This window comes from Dunckerocampus dactyliophorus, chromosome 4 (assembly GCF_027744805.1).
Source record: "Dunckerocampus dactyliophorus isolate RoL2022-P2 chromosome 4, RoL_Ddac_1.1, whole genome shotgun sequence".
NCBI lineage: Eukaryota > Metazoa > Chordata > Actinopteri > Syngnathiformes > Syngnathidae > Dunckerocampus > Dunckerocampus dactyliophorus.
This window is the reverse complement of record NC_072822.1, coordinates 8,723,099-8,737,519: the sequence shown is the minus strand read 5'-3', so window position 1 is coordinate 8,737,519 and position 14,421 is coordinate 8,723,099. Positions and strand designations below refer to the sequence as shown.

The 14,421-nt window shown below is 38.6% G+C and overlaps 1 protein-coding gene across 3 annotated transcripts in view; it reads right to left on the bottom strand.

Annotated features, from left to right (window-relative positions):
- Nucleotides 1–14,421, bottom strand: part of gpat2 (glycerol-3-phosphate acyltransferase 2, mitochondrial) — a 103,841-nt gene that overhangs the window by 86,196 nt on the left and 3,224 nt on the right. For all 3 annotated transcript variants that reach the window (XM_054774013.1, XM_054774016.1, XM_054774014.1), the window contains exon 2: nt 14,293–14,359. The gene's annotated coding sequence lies outside the window, so the exon portion shown is untranslated. The remainder of the gene's footprint in view (nt 1–14,292; nt 14,360–14,421) is intronic.

Sequence of the window (14,421 nt, the reverse complement as noted above, 5' to 3'; positions counted from 1 at the left end):
GACACATATCAATACTTAGCAGTATTATGCTAGGTGTTACCATTTTAACGTTAGCATTGCTGGCATTCTTTAAGTCATTCAAACTCCGTTCATTTTACATTTCAGGACAATTCCGCATAGACTACAAATTTCTACATTCATTCTACATTCTACTACCGTTCTTCTGTTTTTCCAATTCTTTCTACACTTCCAATCATTTCTACCCTCATTCAACAATTGTAGACAGTCATGATCCATTTGAACATTCATACATTTCAACACCATTTCAGTTCGGCTTCAGCTTATCTTCTAAAATATTTGAACACAGACATTTCAACAGCATTTCAGTACAGCTTCTGCTCATCTTCCAAAATATTCCTAGTCATTCTACATTTCAAAATTCAACCATTTCAGGCATTCACATTCAATTTCGATGGACTCAAAATTGCATTCTCTAGTTTACTCTGATATTCCCCCATTTAGACAGTCTAATTATATAAAAAAGGTGGCCTGTAAAGCAGTCCCACACGATCGACGCCATTATTGTTTGGGAGAAGGAATAATTCGGGCAGCACTACGACGGGAGTTGCTTCTTCGAGATCACATTGACCGCCAGCATTGCCTAATGAAATTCCCCAAGAGATATAGATTTTCAACAGAGAGGAAATGCTACTTTTGCTCACTTTTTGAGCAGAGCATCAGGAATAAAATGCGATATGAAATATTAGTTTGTCCAATGTTAGCAGATGTATGTCGCAGGAGTCCTTGCGTGAGTAATAAGTGGAATAAGCACACTGAGGCATCAATCAGCTGGAACAAAACACTTTTTTATCCTAACAAAAAGGAAAACTTGTCGCACAGAAAAAACAATATAGATATATTGAAAAAATGAAAGAAACTGGGGTTTTTTTTGTTTTTTTTAAACGGTTATGCATTTACAAAGTCAGCAATTTTCTGCCAGCAGTCTTCCCTCTCTCAATTGGCGGCGACAGTGTTGTTTTTGGCAGTGATAATCTTTTTGAACTCGTTCGTTACTCGTTCCTCTTGTGTAAAACACCAGCTGGGATCGCTACATTTTTGCACGGAAGTACAGTAGAATAATATGACGTCAAACGTCCCCTTTTATGTGAACGCACACTGAGCACAAAGCCGAGAACCGGACATGACAAAGTGAGTTGATGACCACCGTCGCGGTACCAATTAATTCTGTTTAGGTTTTGTTGTACTTTACCATGAGCACAAAGCCCAGGTATGTTCAGCCACTTTTGCAGTACAAGCCCCTGATTGGATCTCTCCCATAACTCACCCCACCCCTTACTTCCACACGCAGCTAAAATAGATGTGACTTGATAGATTGCTCAATTTTCCCTACCGTTAACAACACAAAATTAGACTGTATTTTAATTTTTGTCCATTTTTTTTCTCGTTTTCATTCATTAACAAAAGTGTCAGTTCATTTTGTCATAGTTTTGTCAATGTTTTGATTAGTTGGGTGTCTGTTTTTGTCAAGATACTCACAATGGGTAAAAACCTCTGGGACTTTCCTCTTTTATTCCACGGTGTCCCCCACATCCCACTGCTTGCCTTTCTCTGAATCGGCATTCGACAAAAAGGGTCGTGTTGTTTGAAAGCAGTCAGAGATGAGGTAAGTGTGACATTGGCATTCTGCAGAGAGACAGAATAAGATGTTGTCTCTGCAATCACAAGGCTGAAGCCTTAGAGGGTTTGAAATGGATCACAGGACCAATTCAATTACTTTTCTGGAAGTCATTTGAGAACATAAGATTTATCTTCGGTTACTAGGTGACAACCCCGAAAAGTTTATTTATTTATTTTTTTTAAACCACTTGTTCGCAGATGATGATGTAGATGATTTGATTAAATGACATAGAAATGCAGTTTTAGAATTAGAATGGCAAAGTTACAAGAATATCTATGGCTCAACACATCTCTAAAAACAAACAGTAGGTGTGTCACGATACACTCAGCTCACAAGATGAAACAATACACGATATTGGGTTCACGAGAACGAGACGAGACGCTCTTTTTAACATTACTTTTAAGAAAACTAAAATGACAAACCATAGGACTGGACAGACAATTTTATTTAACTGAGTCACAAAACAATGCAGGTATTTTTTTTATTCTTCATAATTTACATGCATGACCTAAGATCCTTTTAACTGTTTCACCTCTTTCTACAATTGTAACAAAAACTAAAACTTATAAAGTTAAAATAATGACGACAGTTCTAACTGCTGCTATCAATCATTTATGTTGATGTCTAGTTATGCAAAGACATGTAAAAAAAGATTGCAGTAGATTAGCTTTATGTTTACGCTAAAAGAACTACAATTCCCATGATGCTTAGAGTGTGGTACCAGGAAGTAGTGAAATTCTGAAGTAGACTCAAATATCATGTTTTGATTGAAGTCATATGCAGCAATCGTATTTGATCTGACAAATCTTAAGTAACTTTGATCAAATGTAGAATTACTACAGCTTCTGCTTGGACATTAACACCATGGCAGCTGTTGGACTGATGGAAAAAAAAGCACCCGCCGAGGGACAGGTGAGACTGGGAACACAGAGTGCAAGTAGGGTTGCAAGGTTCATAGTGTGGGCAAAGCACTGACTGTGTGGTTCCAATCCTGCCTCGTGCGCTGCCACTTTCAGATCACAGTAGTGATGATAGACTTCTGGCTGTCACGTTTTAATGACACCCCATCAAATAGAAGTATATTTAGTACACTCACATTTGAATGCCCTCAAATTTCGATCTAAATTTTCATGAAAAATATGTCATCATAAGTAATGTCATAAGAGACTTCCGTTAATTTTGCAAGATTTATGCTAGATTAAAAAAAAAAAATTACATTTTGTTAATCTATCCTGAAAGAAAACTGATAACAGTAGAACTGAAAATGAAACTATCTCTGCTTTATGATATTCATTATTCAATATTCTCCGAAGTGTGCAGCTCTCACCTTAAACCTCTAAACTGTCAACGACAATGCCCACCATAATTTCCACATCCCTCCTCATTCCTCTTTCTCGCTACACCATGAGGCTACTTAACATCTTAACTGCAGTGATAAACAACAGACGAGTCATCCAACTACCAATCGGCATCCCTCCATCCCTGCTTCAAGTCTCCCAGGCCTTGCAATTCCTCAGCTCTGATTTATTCCCTCTCCTCAATGACTGGCCTGGCTTGTTCTCTCTTCGCCACTTTCTCACTGTGCTAAATCCTTGCTGTGTCAGCTTGTTTCCTCTAATGTGGCTCGCTAATCTGGAAAAAAAAAAAAACACACACACACACACTTCTCTCAGGCCCCATTCTGTACAAAAATGGTTTATCCTTCTGTTGATACAATCAGAAGAAATGATTTTAAGATGACTCTTGTCACCATCAATACTATTGATGTGCATATGTTAAATTTGAACCCGATGAAAATCTAATCAACAAAACTGAGCAATAGATGTGTGCACATAATGAATAATAAGCTGCTAAAAGTATGAAAATACAATGTATGTCAGAAACAATGGTCTTAGATGCTGAACAAACAGCTACCCTGGGCTGACCAAGCCTGCTTCAGTGTACGTTTAAATGATTATTGGGATGAGAAACGCCAAAAACAATCATCCATTTACAATGTGAAGGAAAGTGGTTTTAGCCTCCAGCGTCTGTCTCTAAAGAATCAAATTAAGTAAAACTTCTGATATTACATTTCTTGGCCAATTTAATCACAGCAGTACAGGGGGAAAAGAAAGAAAAGACAACAGCGGTAAGTTGAAAAACTACATCTTACTCGAGATTTTCTTCCGAGAGCACGCTGAGAACTCCTCTGTACACTGAAGGCAATTGACAAGCATCTAAAATCTTGCTGTGAATGAGTGAGTAACACCACACCATGTTGATGTTCTTACACTAGACAAAGCCAAACTTCGTGAAATCGCCCCAGTGTCATTCCGTGACCAAAAGCAAGTGGCATATTAGAAACGGACATTTCCTTGACTTATTGGGAAAACAACTGATAATTTTACAGGGAATAATGCAGATATTGCATTTCTTTTAACAACCAAACTGTACTTGCCTTGTTAAAATAAAAGAATCAAAAGCAAAGCAAATGCGAAAGCTAGCTACAATTATAAACTCTTTGCATCCAAAGTCATAAGCCAACTGTGACAAAATAAAGGCGTACTTTAATCTTGTTGAAATAGCTCATGTTAAAAGGGAGCAGGAAACAAACTGCATTTACTCTCCACAAATGTGTGCTGTAGTTATTACAATACTTGAAATTAGGAATGACAACAATTAACTACTCCTGTGCCACTGCATATAAAAGGGGTGAACATTCGTCAAAACACGCATCCCTACTGTAGGGCCCTGTGCAATCTGTTTTATTTTTTCCCCAAATTCTGTGGGGGGTTTTTTCCCCAAATTCCATTTTTTCCATTTAAATTTTTAAGAATTCTGTTTTTTTAACTTTTACAGTTATTTTACTAGAAGAGAGTGTGTACTTTGACAGTAAATACAATGTCAGTTAATGAAATGCAAAATCCGTCATTGGCCACTTTTGCCCACTATTTCCAAAAACGGATGTACCTTGGCTAACTTTTCTTGTGGGATGTCAGCCTCTGCACACATTGCTATAAAGTCCTCAACAAACTGTGCCCATGCTTGTGGTTAAGAAAGACGTAGTTACAGATACAATTACAATTGCATTATAAATGTAACATTTTTTTGCACCTTTATTTTGTTTACACAATCAGACAGGATGTGGCAAATCAGTGTGCTGTGAGTGTTGAGAATGTTTGTTGAAGGCGAAGATGAGCTGGATGCAAGAATAAATGGCTCTTTTCCTTATTTCACTTGCAACACTGTCTTAAGACACTCACACAGACTAAGCCGCACATACACAGCCGTGCTAGCATGCTCTACTAAACTAAGCTAACCAAGCTAGCTTCCATTCACTCTCCATAAGAGATGAGTTTTTCCGCCAACTTCCGCCGGTGTTTAAGGTTGTCCTTTTGACATGTTTAGTTCAGGAGTGGCAGGTTAGTGTTTGTTATGAGATTCCACCACAATTGAGCGGTCCGCCCGGGACACACAAATGTTTCTTTTGCTCACGATGACATTTTTTCACCAATTTGGCCAATTTCATGATTCCGATAACGCGGGCACTACTACTGTGTTGCCTGAGCCATTATTTTTCTGACAAATATACAATATAGCTGCACTGCTATTAAGCCCCAAGTTTTACCCCAAAAGTCAAACATCCTTGCAAGGGCACCAGCAGGACTGTTTGTGCATAAGTCATTGACCATTTGTCTAAGGATTCTCAAACACTGATGATACCTGTGTTACATGTATGCCAGCATGTTTTCCTAAGCATCTTGGGCACAACCAATAGGGACGCCTAAAAAGTTATGTGAAAAAAATGGAATCAATACATAGAAAGACAGACAGATGTGGTGAGGAGGGAGGCAGTGCGCTCCGGTCCCTCTTTCATTCCAGCTTCATCCACTTTCATAGAGTAACAAAGTGTCAACCTTGAACGGATTATACAAGAGTTGAAAAGGAATGTGCACTTTTTTTTAAACTGAATAACAGTGTGAAAATAGAAATCCCACATAAATTCCATCAAACAACATGCATATCTGTTTAATTCGACAAAGGCATGCTTGAAGAATAACGCCAATAAAATTGATTTATTTTTTTCAGTGTTAATCTCAAGGTTTTAGCACAACAGTGTTTGATTTAGAAAACATTGTAGTAAGGCCACGGGATGATGCAGAAATGTAAGTTTAAATCTCTTCACTGCAAATCCAGCACAGTCAATTATTTTTTGTAGAACTTGCATGTAGTGCGTCACTAACAAAAACAGCAACGATAACTTCAGTACGACAACAGTAAGCAAACCCCAGACTCCATGACCACCATGACACATCCCACACTACCAATCACTGCAAACAACAGAATGTGTTCTATGATTCAGAACTGCATGAAGTATTTTATTGGATTTGGATGTTTAAGTGGCCCGTGAATAAGCTTAAGGCTCCTGTCAGTGATAAAGGCAATATGGTATCTGTTCTGAATGGGCATCAGGACAGTCATTTTTACAGTGTTCGTGGGCTCCTTCAGCATTCAGAATTAGTAAGACATAATGTAGTCTTTATTATTCCAATGTCTACCAGTCCGTGGCAACTCATTCTATGACTTTGCCTATTTTGTATTTTTTTTTTATGTAACAGCAGCATGATTACAGCAAAACAGGCACTGGCTAATATTCATTCATTTTCTATGCCGCTTAATCCTCACTAGGGTCGTGGGGGTATGCTGGAGCCTATCCTTTGGGCGAGGGGCAGGGTACACCCTGGACTGGTCGCCAAAAGAAAGACAATGAAAGTTAGGAAGGTTTTTATGCCTTTTGAAATGGGGTCACTTGACATGAAAATCTGGAAAAGAAAAGTGCACGGGTGGCTTGTTTAATTACGATATTTAAGAAGAAAGCAATTTGTAATCCACGAGACTATGTGGATTAGAAGTTTCCATTCAGTCTGTGTCCCAGACTGAGCAACTGTCAGCAATGACTGAAAAGAGGCCCCATTGGAATCCCTTTTTAATTCCATAAAAATAATGACAACTGTGCTTCCCCAAACACCAAATCAGATAAACCACCCAAATAAGAGCGCTTTTTTGTTTTTAGCTCAACCCACTTTATCGAGGGAAATGCAAAAACACCTTTGCAGATGCACTGCAGCTCGCGCATAGTGACAGAGGAAGATGTTAAGATAACTTCCTCCAAAATAGAAACAATGAGTCAGAAAGAAAAGAGCAGCAAAATGACAAAAATGGATGCTAGACAAGGACGACAAAATTGAAATAGCAAAGCAGCTGAAAAGACATAAGGTAGAAATCACTTTAGTCTTAATTTGGTGGCTACGCATGTTCTCGCTTATACACAATTAAAAAGCAAAGTCCCACAGGAGTAGTGGACCAAATAAACACTCCAGAAGACTCTTCACATCCCGCAGATGTGATGGCACCACAGCCACTACAATGTGAAGTGGGGAAAAAAACAAATGAACAAAGCACAAGTGACATAGGTACACAAGAGGCCACCAGAGTGGAAGTGGATTTACGTCAGCAAAGCCCTTGAAACACCACTGCTTTCGCGCTTCTTGAATGCAGGTCATGGGAGTCAAATGTCAGGGGTTGTGTATATCTACAGCATGTTATACATAAACATGAGGACAATGTAGCCCTCTATTCAAGTAAGGCCACATCATTATAGAGCAGGAGTGGCAAACACGGCTGGCATAAAAAGCCAAATAAATCCTCACACCTTTGTAAATGCCCACACTAGCACACGGTGTGGGCGATATGGTCTAAAATCCATATTGCAATATACGCTGCAGCTTGTTGCGATAATATATATCATCATACAGTCTTTGGCACATAAATGATAATACAGTCTTCCCTCGCCACATCATGGTTCAAATTTCGCGGCTTCACTCTATCATGGTTTTTCAGACATATTTATTCATAAATCATGCTGTGTCATGGTTGAATTAAGTAAAAATATATGCATATTGAAGCAAATGTTATGGATTTTCTCCATACATTTTCTATTATATCTACTATATTATAATACAAGTGTAAAGGTGACTACGGTTTAATAATGTGAAAAAACATATTTAAAAAGATTGTAAACAGGTTTTCTATGCAATAACCATTACATTTATAAAGAAGATCGGGGTCCGGAACCAATTAATCGTGACAAACGAGGGATTACAGTACTGTACAATTATTTCAATAACAGGGTACAGGTTACAAGGGCTTTTCCTTTGGCTGCTGACTGCATTATTTCCAGTTTTTGGACGTGTTCGCTCACAGTGCAGTTGCTCTGTATAGCTGTTGGATTATTCTCGCTCTAGAGCTTTTTTTAATCAACTTGCCAATTTCCTGTTCATAGCTGGTTACTCTCCACTGTAACGCGGTTCCAGCTAGACTTCAGTTGCAGTGCAAAAACGGCTCAGCACCGTGAAGGACATACTTCATACATAGCCGCACATCTTGTTGCAGCTTGAATTCCGTCATCAAAATGTATGATTGTGATACAGATTTTAATTCTATTGCAGGCCAAATTTATATTGTTTATATCACTTATAGCAGCCATTCCTACTTGCACAGCAGCACCACTTGTACCACAAGGCCGCAATGCATCAATAAAATATAGCTATTTAACTTCATGAGAAGGTCAAAATATGAAGAACACCAACCAATATGATGAAGTGCAAACTACAAGCACAATACTAAACATGCTGAAGCTGTCTGACGAAAAAACCCTGATGTTGACTTTTATAAATAATCTCTGTGCTCTCCTACATGTCCTGTTAGACGTATGTAGCAAACAAAAAAACAATCAAAACATATCTTTAATTTTGTTTTATAATGCCATGTTAATAATAATAATAATAATAATAATAATAATAATAATAGACTGGATTTATAAACGCCTTTTTCCGGAGACCAAAATCGAGTCAGACCATGTTCACACGAACACAGATATTTTCAAAAACATACATTTCCCCCCACTTTAGTGTTAAAAAAAAAAAAGTCTCCGTCCACACAAGTGGAGTTAAAAAAAAAAAATCTCTCTCCACATAAAAACACATTCATAGGTTGTCATTTAGGCCACCGCTGTTGTGGTTGCACATTAACACCTCTGTTTATCAATATAGTGAGATATTAGATGCATAATGACGTGTACATCATCTTTAAAATCAGCACACACTTACACAGAGCACACAACATTATTTATTTATTTTTTATTAAAACACACACATGCACATCTACCGCTGCATGAAATGAAACCAACACATGTAAATAACTTAATGTTCTGTTGTTAAATAAGGTTTAAAAACATTAGATAATGTTGCACATTTCTTTTGACACAAATGAAAAAGCTGAATCCGGAGTTTTTGAAAAGCTCCACAATGGCCGCAGTTTCCAAAAGTTTTAAGGGCAAAAACCTCTGTGTGTGGACAAGAGGTCAAAACTAGGGATGCTCCAATTGATCAGGCACCAATCAGTATCAGCTAATTTCCATGGAAAAATAAGTGATCAGCATATGCAAATTAATGCCTTTCTATGCCGATCACAAAAACCAATCACCTGTGGATTGTGCTATTGCAGCCTGTAGAGATCCCTCTGTGCAGTGTTGTGTCGTGCTCTAATGTCTTGGGTCACCTTCCCCTTTCATTCACACTGCGCAGGCGTGCGGCGGCAAACCCAACATGTCTGCCACGTGGAACTTACATGCTATATGTGAGAGAGGTGTAACGCTTGCATCCTGCAACACATGCCACGACAAATATCTTGCGGGGGTACCATGTTAAATAGCTTAATTTAATACAGTATTTGATTTACAGGTCACATGAGCAAATATATCGGAATTGACCTGCGGTGTGAACATAGCCTAAGTGACTTTACTTCTACAGATCTGAATAAATGAAACAATTGCATGGGTGATTTAAGTGTTTTAAGTGATTCAATAGGCCTCAACGTCATCTTGGGGAAATAATTTCAAAATCAGAAGGTCCAAGGTTAAACATAATCTCTTCCGGGATGCTGGTTGAGCTTCCACTTGTTAGTTTCAGTTAAAATTTTCCTTTTGGAATAAACAAATCAGGAAAGTCAAAAATACAAATTAAATTAAATTAATATAAAATAAAACTACTAACCCTTTGGTGTGACGAGACAGAAGAACATACGCAAGTGGAGAGGGAGGCTTGCTGAAGCAGAAGCTAAAACAGGGGTCATCAATAGGCGGCCCACTGGTCACATCCAGCCCGCCAAAGCCTTTCATTTGGCCAGCCAAACATCACCCAAATAATTAAACCATAATGTCTCAGTAGAGAAGTGCTGATTCATGCAGTAATTCCTCCGGTCTACAAGGGGGCAACAGCAAGGCATACGCATCACAACGAAGCAGCAGAAGAAGACGACATCGACTGGACTACAAAATATACATGACGTACAAGGCTTAAGCTCAGCGACACTATTTTGGGGCCTTGCTGATCACACATCTTAAATCACAGAAATAGGAAAGCTTGCGGACACCTTCGGCTTGAACACTGTCCAGCATGAGGTACGGGTTTGTGGAAATAAACGAGTACCACTTGGAAGCCAAGCTAACCGTCACTAACTGTGGAAGTTCAAAGCACTTGCATAGATGTTGATTGACATTTGAAGTTGTTTATATGCTCAGCAGATGTCACACTACAGAAGCTCCAACCTACTTATCCCAATTACTGGGGATTTAAAAGGGAACAAAAGGAAGCATTTCAAATTATAACAACATTATACAGCCAGAAAAAACATTGAGAATACCAGCTGTCACAGCAAAAAGAAACGCATAGACAATCTTGGACTGTCAATACAATTTCCTCTAGAGTACCGGTACTCAAGTGACAGGAATTAGATGCAATCATCACCAGATATCGCAAATTGCTGCTTCAGAACTTCCTCTCTCACATAACACTGATAAAGCAAAGCAATGACAAGACTCACCGGCCACTTAAGTATACCTTGTGTGTTACCAACTCCCTTTTACCTTCATCACAAACCAAAAACAAAAATGTTGTTGACACTGTAAATGCAGATCTGGCGGTAAACATCCCAAACGTGCTAAATCTTGTGACTATGGAGGCCATCTCAGTATTGTGACATCACTGTTATGTTCAAGAGAGCAGTTTCAGATGGTTAAAGCTTTGCAACATGATGCGTTTTCATACTGGAAGTCACCATTAGAAGATGCTACATTGTGGCCGTAAAGAGATGTGTGTCAGCAACAATACTCAGCTGGGCTGTGGCTTTTTAAATGCTCAGTAATAAGAGGTAATAAGAGAGGCCCAAAAATTGCCAAGAACATATCTCCCACACCATTACACTTTGTAACACCATTACAACGTGTTGATACAAGGCGCAATGGAGACCCATGTTCCAAGTTGTTTATAATAAATTGTAGCGACAGAAATTGAGTCATCATACCATGTGTGGTTTTCCGCTGTTGAATTTGTACATTTTTTAAGAAAATTGTAGCCTTGATTTCCTGTTCTTAGCAAGCACCAGTGGAACCAAGTGTGGTCTTCCACAACTGTAGTGCTTCATCATCTTCATCTTGGTTGTAACAAGGTGGTTTTTTGACTTAGTTGTCCTTTTCTAGTAGCTCATAAACCGTATTTTCCAAATAGAACGCTCACTGGAATGGTTTTTGAAAGACTTTCATCCACTTGGCACAAACACACACAGTATCTCACAAAAGTGAGTCTCACTCTGATGTCAGAAACCATTTATAATACAATACGATAGATCAGTGGTTCCCAAACTTCAGACATTTGACTTGAAGCCATGTACCCCCTACTCCTGCACACTTAAAAAACACAAAATTTTCATTACATTGTAATATTAGGCATGAGTAATTGGTTAATTAATTTTATAGTAAGTAATTCTGGTTAAAAAAATGTTATTGTGCATGGTCAAATTTTGATAAATGATGACGCACTGATGAATAGATAAGATGTCAATTTGTCTTGGAGATGAATAAAATACCTAAATATTGGTCCTACATATCTTTTATTTCAGCCAGATGTTGGGTTCCTTCCGTTTGAAGAAGTTGAACTTGAGCTTCACTTTTGTCCACTTGAAATCGCTGTGATTTAAGTGTGCATATCAATTTGATACCAAATTAACAGGGATAGTTTAACAAACATGATAAGGCAGTATCGAAAATGCAAAAACACATACAAGCAGCGATAAAACTTCATTTTCAGGGGAAGCCCCACTCTCTCATCCTGACACACACATACAGTACATTGACAGGTTTTCACAGTGCGGGGATTGGAACACCAATATAAATTCAACCTTCAAGAAAGACTCTTAATACACAACATAATCATCAAACTTGCTTATTCATATAACTCACACAGAGCAATGAAGAACTTCATGCTGTGTCTCCTTCGTTCTTTCTGCTATGACTTAGGCGCCAATTGTTTTTCATTTCTGTGTACCCCACTTTGGGAACCTAGGCTATAGATGATATACTTTAGTGGAGTCTGTTTGCAGCTTGAAAAGCTGGATAGATTTACTACCTCACACAGCCATTATTGTATAAGCTATACATAACAAATGAACTGTACACCTCACAGTAAACATGTCCAAATTGAAATGTCCAAAGTGCAGGATGTGGTGTGAGCACCATTGTTATCTAACACTGCCTTAATCCTCTTGAGCATGGAATTCACCAGACCTACACAGGTTGTTACTGGAATTCTTTTCCACTCCTGACATCACTGGTGGAGCTGGTGGATGTTAGACACCGTGCGCTCCGCCGCCTTCCACTTGAGCTGCTCAATTGAGTTGACGTCTTTAGGAGACACACTTGGTCACACCATCACCTTCACCTTCCTCAGCACGGCACTCACCAGGTGTGCTTGGTAGAGTTTGGCATTGTTTCAATTTCAACGATTCGATTCCTCATTTCAAGTCCGGTTCCTAACTATTTTTGATTCCGATGCTTTTAAAAGGCAGGGTCATAAAAGTTTGCAAGGTTCAAATGAGTGCGCTAACCAGAGTTCTTTTTGGATGAACTTTTCAATGAATTCTTTAATGATATGAACTTTTTATCAACTTCACTATGAATTCCTTACAGGGCTGTTTTCAACCAGGATGTAAATATCAAAACCATTCGACTTGAATATAAATGTTATGAAGTTTATTTTTACAGCAGTGCACTTTCACAAAAGATGTTTACTTTTGAAAAGTAGTATAATTTGTATGCTGCCTAAATGTTGGTGTAAGCTATTTTTTATGACACCTTTATTTTGTTAACACAAGTAAACAGGATATAGCCACAAGCGCTATTATTTTGAAGGCCGGAAGTGTGTTGTATGAGCTGAGAAGGTCCCTTGACTGCTGCTAACAGAGACGGACTGTGCAAATGATAAACTTGCCTTGCCGGAGCCCCCGTCCTTTATTTACACCAAATTTCCACATCAGTGAGCATCTTGAAAATGTCAAATACAGTACAGGCCAAACATTTGGACATACACAGTACAACCCTATGGTCCCAACCCCATTAATAAGGCAAGAAATTCCACTTGTACCATTTCATGTGACTCCCTCGTGAAGCTCACCGAGAGAACACCAAGGGTTTGCAGTGCTATCAAAAAAAAATTCTAAGTCATAAAATCGTCTAAAATATAACACATATTTAGAGTTATTTCACACATTTTTGTTAATACTTCAACACTTTTATGTTACATAATTCCACATGTTCATTCATAGATTTGAGAATCTACAATGTAAATAGTCATGAAAATAAAGACAACACATTAAATCAGGTGTGTCCAATCTTTTGGCCTGTACTGTACATTGGTATGAAACACACATAATTTATTGTTTGACTTCCCTGATTCTGATTGCTTAGAGGAAGTCTGACGCGGCGCATCAAAGATGAGGTACTCTGTTATTTCTACACCATGAATGTGTGAACATTACTCATGTTGATCGTGCAAAGATCGTATTGTAACGTCTACACGGGCAATGTAAGGATGACGAGCAGTTAGTCGATCAACAATTTCTTTGATGCAAAAACAAAACAGGCTACTGTCGTCCAAGCCATGGCAAAACAACACATGCACACTCAACTGTCCATTCTGCACGCAGCTGTCCTCCTCTCACTCACACAGACACACACACACACACACACGCAGTACTCATGTCATGAAATTTAACATTACAGTACACATAACGTCCAGGTTGCTGATCCTCTGAAAGAGACGGTAATAAATATGCAGTGTAGTGGTGTTATTTAGATGGAAAGCTCGCAAGTGCTTTCGCTTTTGCTTTCTATTACAGTTTTACATCACAGCCTAGAAAGGGAAATCGTACGTAATCAGAGGACCTCCTGCATTGCCATGACTGTATCAGAAGACTATCAATCTATACTTTAAAGATTTTTCTGAGATGACAAAGGATACAAAAAAAAAAAACATTGTGTGACAGGTGATGTGCTGTTGCTAAGGTCATTTGCAACACAGCTGCAAAGTTCACATTCGGTCATATACTGTATTTGGACCTGCAAAAAGGGCCCTATGAGCGCCCTGGAGGCAGTGGAGCCTTTCTACATCCACAAAAGGACACTGAGAAATAGGCAAAATATGTAAAACACTGCTGGCTCCTGATAGTCTGCTTGCCAAAACAATGGCTGCGAGCTGTAAAATGACTAACAATATTCCTACCTTATTCAGAAGCACGAGGTGGATTTTTCACAGGAGGACAGATGGTTGCTTGACAGTCAGTACAATCCTAAATGAAACAAAGACATGTTAGAAACATGATGGTGAAGTTCTGTATGACAGAGTGTAGAC